This window comes from Rhinolophus ferrumequinum, chromosome 2 (assembly GCF_004115265.2).
Source record: "Rhinolophus ferrumequinum isolate MPI-CBG mRhiFer1 chromosome 2, mRhiFer1_v1.p, whole genome shotgun sequence".
In the NCBI taxonomy this organism is placed as follows: Eukaryota; Metazoa; Chordata; class Mammalia; order Chiroptera; family Rhinolophidae; genus Rhinolophus; species Rhinolophus ferrumequinum.
The window spans coordinates 36,911,894-36,924,328 of record NC_046285.1 but is presented as its reverse complement, the minus strand read 5'-3'; the positions used below and the strand labels follow the sequence as shown (position 1 = coordinate 36,924,328).

Sequence of the window (12,435 nt, the reverse complement as noted above, 5' to 3'; positions counted from 1 at the left end):
ATACTAAAAATCTCTGAACTGTATACTTTAAATAGATGGATTTTATGGTATGTGAACATATATTAATAAAGCTACAAAAAGAAAAAGAATTGTGTCTAGGGCATAAATTAATCATTTTATATGTAAGTTACAAATGTATTTGTAATCAGGATTTTTCTCCAGCCATTTTTTGAGAGATTTTAATACTGAGTATGACTTACTCATGTATACAAACAGATAAGGTCAACATTTTTTCTAAATTTTTCTATATTTTTCACTGGTTACACCTTCATAATTTTCTTAAGAAGTTAAACATGTTAACACCACTCTCTTAGGAATTACAATCAACTGTGAGTAGAACTGCCACACACACACACACACACACACACACACACACACACACAGAGCAGCAGCAGCAGCAGCAGCACCAGCAGCATACAGATTAAAAGAGTAGCTTTAATAAATATATGAGAGTTTATTTTCCTTAAATATAAAAATGGTCCAGAAGTAGACAATCCAGGAAATGGATGACTGTTCTGTAATGTCATGTCATTATTATAATGCTTTCATCTCTGTATTTTGTCATCCTGAGAAAAAGACTTCTATCCTTAGGTTACCTCATAGTCCAATAGGGTCACTGGAAATCCTGGAATAGTTTTTAAATTTTTGAGAGAAAGGAGGGGAAATAAAGGGAGAAAAACAAAGACAGAATGCTCTCAACTAAGATAGCTTAATAGAAAGAGCTTTTTCAATGATCTTCAACTCATGTCTCATTGGCCATACCTAGTTGTAAGAAAGCTGTGAAAGGTCTCAGCTGGACACTTTGCCCCACTGAACAAAATTGGGATTCTGTTACTAAGGAAAAAGGAGTGAATGGATTTAGTTAGATAACTAGCACTCTGACCCAGAACCTGGGTGGGGGTCTAGCTCACTGCTCTCTAAACCCATAAACTTTGAAGAATTAACTCTTTAAAAAAATCAGGGAATGAGACTGATATTATAGCTTTTGAAGGAAATAAAAAAGACTAGTAAAGGATCAGAATCTCCTCTTTCTATAGTATTGAAATCGTCTGTCCAAAAATCTCAACATAAATTATTTTCAGCTTCACTACTGAATTTCTTTTCTTTCTTTTCTACAAAATGAAAAAACAACCTACTAAATGGGAGAACATATTTGTCAATGATACATCCGATAAGGTGGTAATACATAAAGACTACATACAATTCAACACCAAAAAAAACAATCTGATTAAGAAATGGGCAGAGGACCTGAATAGACATTTCTCCGAAGAGGACATACACATGCCCAATAGACATATGAAAAGATGCTCAACATCACTAATCATCAGAGAAATGCAAATTAAAGCCACAATGAGATATCAGCTCACACCTGTCAGGATGTCTATCATCAATAAATCAACAAACAACAAGTGTTAGTGAGGATGTGGAGCAAAGGGAGCCCTTGTACACTGTTGGTGGGATTGCAGATTGGTGAAGGCACTATGGAAAACAATATGGAGTTTCCTCAAAAATTAAAACTAGAACTACTATATGACCCAGCAATCCCACTCCTGGGTATTTATCAGAAGAAATCCAAAACACTAATTCGAAAAGATATGTGCACCCTATGTGCACTTCACTATTATTTACAATAGCCAAGATATGGAAGCAACCAAAATGTCCATCAATAGACGATTGGATAAAGAAGAAGTGGTACATATATACAATGAAATATTACTTGGCCTTAAAAAAAGAATGAAATCTTATCATTTGCAACAACATGGATGGACCTAGAAGGTATTATGCTAAGTGAAATGAATCAGACAAAGAAAGACAAATACCACATGATTTCACTTATTTGTGGAATCTAGAAAACAAAATAAATGAACAAACAAAACAGAAACAGACTCATAGATACACAGAACAAACTAATGGTGGCAAGATGGAAGGGGGTTAGGGGACTGAGTGAAAAAGGAGAAGGGATTAAGAAGTACAAATTTGTAGTTTAGAATTAGAAAAGCACTTGCCATTAGCAGCCATTAAAAAATAATAATTGATAAAAATTTTAATTGAAAGGTTGATGGGCAATGTATTTATGAAGGAAACTGACTACCACGTAAATTTCAATGATGAATCACTAAAGTGGGACAACCAGAAAATATGTGCTCCTTGGGGTGGCCGGTTACCTCAGTTGGTTAGAGTGCAGTGCTCTTAACACAAGGTTGCCAGTTCGATCCCCACGTGGGCCACTGTGAGCCGCATTCTCCACAACTAGACTGAAACAACTACTTGACTAGAAGCTGATGGGTCTTAGTAAAACACAAATAAATAAAAGTTAAAAAAAAAGAAAAGAAAGAAAGAAAATATATGCTTCCTGACATGAAACACATGGAGCATCCAGTACCACTTACAAAGTTTCCTTTCCAAAAATGTTGAACGTAAATCTAATCAAAACTTTAGTGCTAACTCCAGTTTACTGTAAATACCAGGGATAGAATAATAATTTAAATGTCAGATCAGATAAACCAAGAATGTAGGGCATTCACAGGACAAGAGATCCAGTTTCTGCAAAAAGTTCAATGGCCAAAGACATTTTAAAAGACTAAAGACATAACAGCCTAATGCAATGGGTAGACTTCATTTGGTATTTGTTTGAATAAATCAACTCGTTAAAAAATTGTGTGAGACTGTAACACTTGAATATGGGTTGACTTTGGAAATATTATTACATTTGTTAAATGTGCTAATGACATTGTGATTACATTTTTCAAAAATTTGTGTATTTAGAAATATATTCTAAATTATGTAGGAAAAGTGACATGCCTGGGATGTGCTTTAACCTACTTTAGCAAAAAGGAAGAGAAGGAAAAGAAAAGGGGATAGAAGTGTGGCAAATTCTTGAAATTAGAGTCTAGGTGATCAAAATATATAAGTTCACTATAGTATTTCCTCTACTTTTGTTGTACGTTTGAAGGTTTTTATAATAAAAAATCATTCTGTACTGAATCTACTCTTCCAATCCCATCCCTTCTCACAGAAAACTCTTCTTGCCATTTGTATCCTAAATGCCAGGCGCACAGGACAAGTCATTATTCCCTGCTTTTTGATACCTTGCACTTCCACATTATATTTCTGCTACCAGTATTCCCTACAACCACCTCAAAAATTCCTAGAGACCCTTCAAAGCCCAGCTCACTCATTAACCTGCTGTTCCCCAAACACGCCAAGTGGCTCCTACTTCAGGCTTTTGTACTTCTGGTTTCCTTTGCCCAGTATCTTTTTCCTCTAGATAGTACATTATCCTCATTTCATTCATGGATCCATTCAAATGTTATCTTATCAAAGTCTTTCCATGCCCTTACCCTCCTCCTTCCATGAACCTCTCTCTACCCTCCTATCCTGCCTTATTATAACCAATGAACACGGTATGCACTTGTTTACTTATGTCTGTCACCCTCCACTAGACTGTCAGCTCCATGAGAGTGTGCTTGCTTGTTAACTATATTCTCAGTCCCAAAACAGTTCCAGGAGCATAGTAAGAGCATAGTAAGTGTTGAATTAATGAATAAGTAAAATGCCATTTTTCTGTGGAGTTTTCCTTGCCTTTTTATCTGAGTTAAAGACTTCTTCCTTCCTGCTCTCCTGGCACTTTTATTTATCTCTACTTTGGCATCTACCATTTTACAACATTTTGAAGTTAATTGTTAACATATTTCTACATGATTAATGTGAGGTTCATGAGGGTGGAATGGTGTTTTCTTCATCTGGATGACTCTAATAGTGCCAGGCACATTGCATTGAATAAAATGGAAAATTTCAGAGCTTTGCCTTTCTGTTTTCCTCCATCTTTAAGATTCTTTCTCAAGACACCAGCATTTGTAAGGAAATGGAAATGAGATTTTGAGTTCTAAAAACACAACATGCAACTAATTACCATCTAGCACCTAAGAAAAGAAACATTGACTTAACCACGGTATTTTTTCCACTGACTGTATCCATGTTTCTCTCCTATATTATGTACTTAAGAAACAAGATATTAAAGGATGTATGTGTTTATACATGCTTGTAAAAGAAAAGGAGAAGCCTGGAAAATATTTTGGCCTTAACTTTGAAGTTGATGATGTGCAAACCTCATGAGCCAGCATTTCTACTCTTGCATACCCACTCCTAGAAGAATTACAGCACACAGGTATTGGGTCATGCACAAGTATATTCATGGCAGCATGGTCTGTAATAGCAAAAACTTGTAAAAATGCAAACTTCATCAACAGAAGAATGGATAAATTGTGGAAGTATCATATTCAGGGAATAAAATAATGTATATCAGTAAAACTGAATGAACTTCAACTATACACAGTAACATAGACCAATTGTTCCGAACTGGGGGCGATTTGGTCCTCCAGGGAACAGTTGGCAATGTCTGGAGACATTTGTGATTCTCACAACTGGGAAGCAAGGGTAGAGACAAGGGATGTGGCTAAACACCCTACAATACACAGAGGAACCTCTCATAACAAATAATTATCCAGCCCCCAAAGAACGTCAATAGTGCTGAGCCTCGGAAACGCTGACATAGATGAATGACAAAGACATACTGAGCAAAAACATACTGAGCAAAAAAAGCAGGTCACAGAAGAATCATATCTTATAAATCACATATTATAATATCATTTACATAAAACTTTAGCAAATAGGCATAATTACAAATAAATGTTTTAGAAACTCATATTGATGTGGTAAAATTAGGAAGGAAAGCAAGGGAATAATAAATACCTGGAAGAGAATAAAAAGGATGAGATTAGGAAGGGATGGACAGGATCAGCAAAGATACTGGGAGCACTCTAGGTCTTTAGCTGGAAGATAAGCACATGGGTGCATGTTTTATTATTCTCTTTTAGAGTTTATTATATACTGTATGCATTCTTTTGTATGTGTAGTTATTATATAGTTTCTCAGAAGAGGGCAATATCAAGAGGAGGGCTCTAGAATAAACAAGAGATAATTAAAAACAAGAAACATTTCCAAGATCTACTTGTACAGGCTGTATCTACTTTGAGATAAATATATTCATCTTGCAAGTAGAATGATCATTTACATATTTCTATGTATTTTTCCTTAAAAATTTTTCCTGCATGTGGTGCAATAAATTTCTTATTTTTTTTTTTTTTTGGCTATGTTGTTAGGTCTCTGGTAAGTAACACTTCTTATAATCTTGTCTTGCCAAAAAAAAAAAAAAAATTAAACTGAATACTGTTGTAATAATTAATACAGAGAAAATTTATGGGATGAAAGAACATGTCAACTATGTAACACAATCAGCAAATTCCTGTCTGTAGGAATCTCTACAGGATAAACAAATGGTTGTTGCCACAAATAATTTGCAAGGAAATCAATAAAATAATGAAAGAGAAAAGAATAAAAAAAAAAAAAAGATGAAGAGGAAGAACTTATAGATTAAGAGGGACATAAGAAGCAGATCAACTAAGGCTTATCAACTTTATTTGTTCAAAAAAATTTATTTAAAAAAAGAGGTAAAGAATAAGGATATTTTAAACATTCACTACATAAGTTATTACCTTAAGAAAATATTATCAATTCTTTATTAGCTATAATGGTAATTTTTTAATGAATGCTTATATTTATGAATGAATTTTTTATCTGGAATTTGTTTTAAAATAACCTAAAATAAAACAAGATGGCCATAAATTAGTAAGTGTTGAAAATAGAGGATGGATACATGAGTCATCCTATGTGGCTGGCATTTGGGTTTGTATATATATTTGTGAAATTTTATAACTAAAATGGCTTTTTAATTATCTATTTGTCCGAAAGTATCTTTGCACACACACCTGCCAACCAAAGAGAACGGAAAGGTTTAGCTAATCTGACCTAGAAGGAAAGACTAACGTGATTAGTAGCAACTTTGACCAAATAAAAGTGAAAGTCAATTTTATCAAATATCTGAAATGATTGTATAAAAAACAAACTTTTTCTTCTTTCTCACTCCCCAAGTAATTGAAAAAAAAAGGAAACTTTTCTTCCCTGTTGAAATTGCTATAACAATGGAGTGGAATGGGATAGAAAGTAGCACGTATAGTGTAATAGAATATAACTTCTATGTAGGATAAAAATCCTGTCACTTAAGTCTCATGGCTTTCAAAGCAACCTATATATATCGTAATGCAAATATTCAGACCATGTTTAAAATAAAATCCAGCTGATGCATGAGAAACTGGAAAGGGGGACAAGATAAAAGATGGGATTATCTATTAATATTTAACCTTATGTTTTATTTTTATAATTTATTTGTTTGTATTATTTATGGAGGGAGTTGTTTAGGGAATGTGTTTTTTATTACTATGAATAAAAATAAATCCTTTTTTCAAAAAAGTAGCCCTTCTCTTTTTGAACACTGTTTTATAGACAATGCACAGAATCCTGCTTTAGAAATATCCCCAAGTTTAGCCACTCGCACCACTACCTATCAGAGGAATGACAGAGTGCCTAAATCACATGTACCTGATAATGGTGACAAATAATGAATTAGTGCTTTTCATTCCAGAGGCATCATTAACTTTATGACAAGCTACAGTGGTCAAAGCCATGCTGAACCCTTCCAGAGAAATTATGTCAACTTTGTGAGCCTGATGATAAGAAACAGATAGTTTCCTTGGGCTTTGGAAGTGTACTGTGGTCTACGGCCATACCACCCTGAAAGCACCCAATCTCGTCTGAAAGAGTACTGCGGAATGAAAACCTTTCAAAGAAACACACAGACTTCTCTATCTTCCGGTGAATCAATATTAGTTTTTCAACCCAGTAACCATCCTTCCTTCTTCTAGTAAAAGCAGCTCAATTTTTGTTTGGCAAACCACCTTCTTTACAATGAAATCTATGAGGTTTGAGTAAGGATGAATGTGATCCCTTCTCTGACTCTGGTGGCCCAACTAAAACAATTAGAGTCAGAGAGATTGACTGTAGATTAACTGTGAAAGAAGCATGAAATATAAACCCTGTCAAAGAGTGTCATCCTTAGGACTCTTGAAAATGGAGCATTTGGGTGGCCAGTTAGCTCAGTTGGTTAGAGCGGGGTGCTCTTAACAACAAGATTTCCGGTGATCCCCACATGGGCCGCTGTGAGCTGCGCCCTCCGCAACTAGATTGAAACGACTACTTGACTTGGAGCTGAGAGTCCTGGAAGAACACACTTAAAATAAATAAAAAACTTTTAAAAAGTGAAGGAAAATTTTTTAAAATTAAAAACAAAAAAGAAAATGGAGCACTGATTGAATTTTATCTCGCTTGCCAGTGACCTTTTTTTTTTTCACTTTGTAGGAAGATCTTGCCTGATAAAGAGACCAATGCAAAGTGATACAAGGCCTAGGAAAAGAAAAAGGCTTAATGGCATTGTGTGATGCTCTGAACCAGATGTGGCCTTTCTTTTCTTGTTTAAGTTAGAGTTGATGTGATAGCAAAATATTGATCCCCAAAGATGCCGGCATCCTAACCCCCAGGACTTGTGAACACATTACCTTACACAAAAGTGACTTTTCAGATGTGAATAAGTTAAACATCTTGACAATGGGAGACTATCCTGGATTATACATATAGGTCCCATGTATTCACAAGAGTCCTTATAAGAGGGAGGCAAGAAGGTCAGGGTCAGAGATAGGAGAAACAGAGGTAGGAGTGATTTGGAGCCACAAACCAAGGAAGGCAAGCAGCCTCTAAAATCTAGAAAAGACAATGAAACCAATTCTCCCTGGAACATCCAAAAGGAACACAACCCTCCTGATGCCTTGATTTTAGCCAAGGATTAATTTTTGATCTTCTGACCTCCAGAACTATTAGAGAAGAATTTTGTGGTGCTTTAAACTGCTAAATTTGTGATAATTTGTTACAGAAGCAGTAGAAAAGAAAGCAGCTGGCTTTCTGACACATGACCGAAAGTCTCCTAATCCTGCAAATAATACCAGTTACACCGTAAATAGATCGATCTCCTGGATAAATCTCTCCACTTACCAAAAAACACAGAGCTGCTGAAGTTTTTGAAAACATGAATCCAGTTTTAAATTTGATTTTAAAATGAAACAAATGTTAACTTTAAATGGTATGATCATTTTGAATATATTTCACTACCACAGAACAACTATTCATCCAAACAAAATAAAGATGTTGTTATTGGAATAAACATAGATTTTCTGCAGATCTCTTAAATGTCTACATAGATAATTGCCACAAAGTCAAAGGTAGAGAAGAAAATTCCCATGGGGCATTTCCCAAAAATGTTCAGTTGAAAAAAATGTTATAAGAGTGTGACATGAATCAAGGACATGAACTTGACAACAAATGACCTCAAGGTCGACTCCTGCTTTTCTTTTATGTTGAACTGCCCTCAAAGAAAAGTAAGCCACATTTTTAGAGTAGAAGGAGGCAGGTATTGGGAATTTGAAAACAGTCTGAAAATGTAAGAAATACAAAAGAAAAAATCAATATGGATTCATGGCTTGAAGGGAAGAGAGAGGTAATTAGAGGAAAAAGGACAGGAGTCGTGCACCTTGCAACCCTGAGCATGAGTCCTCTACTTGACCATTTGTCCTCTTCCTAATCTCCTATCTCAAACTTAAAGAGGAAAAAAAGAAAACAAGACCAAGAGGTGAAAAAGAAGAAAATGGCATGATAGAAAGGTAACTCTTTAATTATTTTCAATCATTCCAATTTAGACAAGGGTGCCCTACCTGAAGCATTTAACTGGTGGACAGGAAAAAGTGAAAAACCAAACATAAAATTGAAAGTAGAATCATAAAAGAAAAATTAACTTCCTCATGCAGTCTAGAAACAAGGAATCTAAAAAGAAAAATCTATAAATGTTATTGTATTTATTTATACTAATGCCTACTTGATGTGCTAGCCCAGCTTCTGGGGACACATGTGGTGAAAGGTTGGGATCAGGGAGTGGACAGGCTAATCCTTCTCTGGAAGGAGCTTACATTCAAGTGGATCACGGATTTAAAGAAAGAGAATACCACTACCTTTTCTCTCCCCTTGCCCTATCCTCTCCTCTTTTCACCATATCCACACTCGTAATTTAAACTGAGGAGAACTATTAAATAGTCAAGGGTCAATGCCGGATAGAAATAGAGTTTGTGGACAAGAACAGTTCTCAATTAATCAACAGATTAATTTTTTTCTTTGTTCGTTTCTCCTAGATAAACATGCTAAGAACTTTACACAATTACATTTGAATAAATTGTTGTGTAATTATGTGCTAATATAACTTCAATAAGAGCAGGGACCTGATCAATCTTATTCATTGTGGCATATCCAGCACTGAGACAGTGTCTGACAAATAATAGATGCTCAATAAACAGAAACTAAATAAAACAGAAAATACAAAGAAGCCAAGGATTATCAATTATTATCACGAAGAAAAGACCAAAAAAAAAAAGAATTGAAAGACATAATACCAATCAAAAAAATGATATAGATAATGTTTACGCTGCACTAAAAGAGGAGAGAATTCTGTATTACATCTACAATGCAAGTGTTTAGTAGCCTCTCCTCTACAATGCATGTTAACCTACAACTGTTCTCACTTGTGTCTAGAAAGGGAGTATTGCTGGCATGACAGTGTCTAGAACTGCACCATCCAATACAGTAGTCACTTGCCACATATGACTGTTTAAATTAAATTATATTTAAAATTCAGTTACTCATTTTCATTAGCCAACATTTCAAGTGCTCAATAGTCACATTAATCTAATGGCTGCCATATCTAACCATAGAGATATAGAATGTTTCCATCATCACAGAAAATTCTATTGGATAGCTCTGTTCTACACCATGCTGCATTAAAATATACAAGTAGCCAGAATTTTATGAGAGAAATAAGACATAGCATGCACGCACGCACACACATACACACAAGATACAAAAATTGCTCTACATCACAGCATGTAGGGGAGCCAATTCAGATTTGTTTCTCATAAATCTCACTTCCTTCCAAATATTTTCATTTGTTAAGTTAGTACAGATAATTGTGTAATTAACACATATAGATCTAGCAACCACTGGGAAACCCCAGCACCATTTGATGTTATCAGCTACTTATTTTCATCTAGTGTTTCAAAGCCCAATTCTTTAATTATTGCTATCTTATTAAGCGGTATGTGCCAAATCCTAACATTTGCAGACTTGCATATTTCTCTTACAGGCACTGTTTGAAAACCTTATAGCTAGTTGATATTCACCCTTAGAATTAGCTGTGTGCTGGAATTTAGTAACACATATTACACCACAACTACCAAGGCAAATTTGCATTTTATTTCTAGGTGCCCATAGAAACATTTTTACCCACACTGGCAAGTCTCTGATGTAAAACTATTCCCTAGACTCTGCACTTCATGATGTCCTAATAGAGATTGATTCACCAATTAGATGAAATCTGCATTTTCCTAAATCAAAAGACAAGCTGACTGAGGTTTATTTAGTTGGAAATCCCTTGTTAAATTATGAAATGTGAGGCAAAAACGGAGTAAACACCATTGCATGATGACTAATTACAAAAATGAATGACTTTATGATAAAATTACAGGTTGATTAAAATCCTCACTGGAATGAAAAACAAAACAAAGCTTAACGTATAAGGAATATAATACACCAACTTGTATATATGTCTCTATGTGTACTATAACATCAAGAATTTGATAGCTGCATTTGTTAACTACTGCTGACCCTGAGAATATAGCTGCCAAAAAGGGCCCCTCCTGGTTGATTGGGATCAAATTCTTAACCAGAGACTAGCAGCCATTTTTTGCAGAGTGCCCTTATGCAGAGTGCATTTCAGTGAAAAGCCACAGGCTGGGGTGCCAAGACTCCTGCACTGTGTTCTTGCCATCTAAGTCACCCCTTGTAAGAGAGCTTCTAGAATGGGAAGTTGACCAGTAGGACTGAGATTTCCCCCATCCAATCAGGCTACACAGCTATCTATAGCCTCATTTGCATTTTCACTAACCAACCAGAGAAGCTCCATTCTGACCAGTCAGGATGGTGCTATTTGGATCAATCTAGTTGAGAATTGACTCCTCATTTGCATAAAAATGGACCAATTAGGGACCAAGGCGGGAACTTCTCTCTATGTAAGTTAGCCTCCCCTCTGCCTCAGTGGAGCATACTTTCAATTAGCATCCAAGAGGTTTCCCTGTTTAGAGTGGCTACATTGTCTGGAGCTTAGACATTGGCTGAGCTGCAACACTGGAGTGGAGCTGTCTCACCAGACTGAGCTGTAACACCAAGGCTGCCTCTCCTGGGCAGATTCACAGGTGTGCTATTTAACAGCTGTACTGTACCGTAATTGAGCTGTATCACAGCTGTGCTATTCCACAGACAAGCTGTGTCACAACTGAGCTGTTTGCACTAAATAAAGTCTCTTTCCCCTCACTGCGCCCCAAATTATAGACTCCTGTTGGTATTGAACTGGCAACCACGACCTTCCGTTGACATTACAAAAGAAAAGATGGTCAGACTAAGTAAATTTGGAAATATAGTTGACCCCTGAACAAATGCAAGGGTTACAGGGACCAACCCTCTGTTCAGTCAAAAAATCCACATATAACTTTTATTTCCCCAAAACTTAACTACCAACAACCTACTGTTGACAGGATGCCTTACCAATAACATAAACAGGTGATTAACAAATGCTTTGTATGTTATATGTGATATATATATATATATATATATATATATATAATACATGTATATATATACTGTAACATATGTGTGTATATATATATATATATATATATATATACTGTATTCTTACACTAAAGTAAGGTGGAGAAAGGAAATGATGCTATTTAATAAAATAATAAGGAAAATACATTTACAGTATTTATTGAAAAAAATTTGCATATAAGTGAACCCACGCAATTCACACCTGTGTTGTTTTAGGGTCAACTGTACTTGCATATTCTCTTTGCTTTAGTTAAATTATCCCTACCGTGGTGACCAGTGATTTCCCCTCTTTTTGATAAGTATTATATAGGATCAAGGAGATAAACTTGGGAAAGGATATGACTTCAGAGAAAGTAACACTAAATAATTTACAAACTGCCCAAATTAAAAACAGCAGATGATCTTTTTGTAGTTCATAAGTGTGATGATTGGGTGCTCATGCTTTTGCATGAGATGTGCCTCCCACAAACCTTGTTACGACATCCGCACATTACCCGTCTGACATGAAAAAAAAAAAAAAAAAAAAAACAGCAGACAAGAGAATTCTAATCATGCAAGAGGTCACTAGTTCTTTTGCAAACATGAACATTAAAGGACTTCCATAGGGATTAGCAAATCCTGGACTGTTAAACATTGTCCTGAAAAACCTAAACATCTCATTTTGCAGAAGGAGCACCAAGTAGCAGTTCTTAAGACACAAAAGATCATATTTCAAATGCGCAA

General features: G+C 35.4%; 1 non-coding gene across 1 annotated transcript; it reads left to right on the top strand.

Moving 5' to 3' along the window:
* Positions 1–12,112: 12,112 nt before the first annotated feature.
* LOC117014699 (small nucleolar RNA U13) lies at positions 12,113–12,216 on the top strand. The gene has a single exon (XR_004421588.1). It is a non-coding gene; the product is annotated as a small nucleolar RNA U13 (small nucleolar RNA).
* Positions 12,217–12,435: the final 219 nt, after the last annotated feature.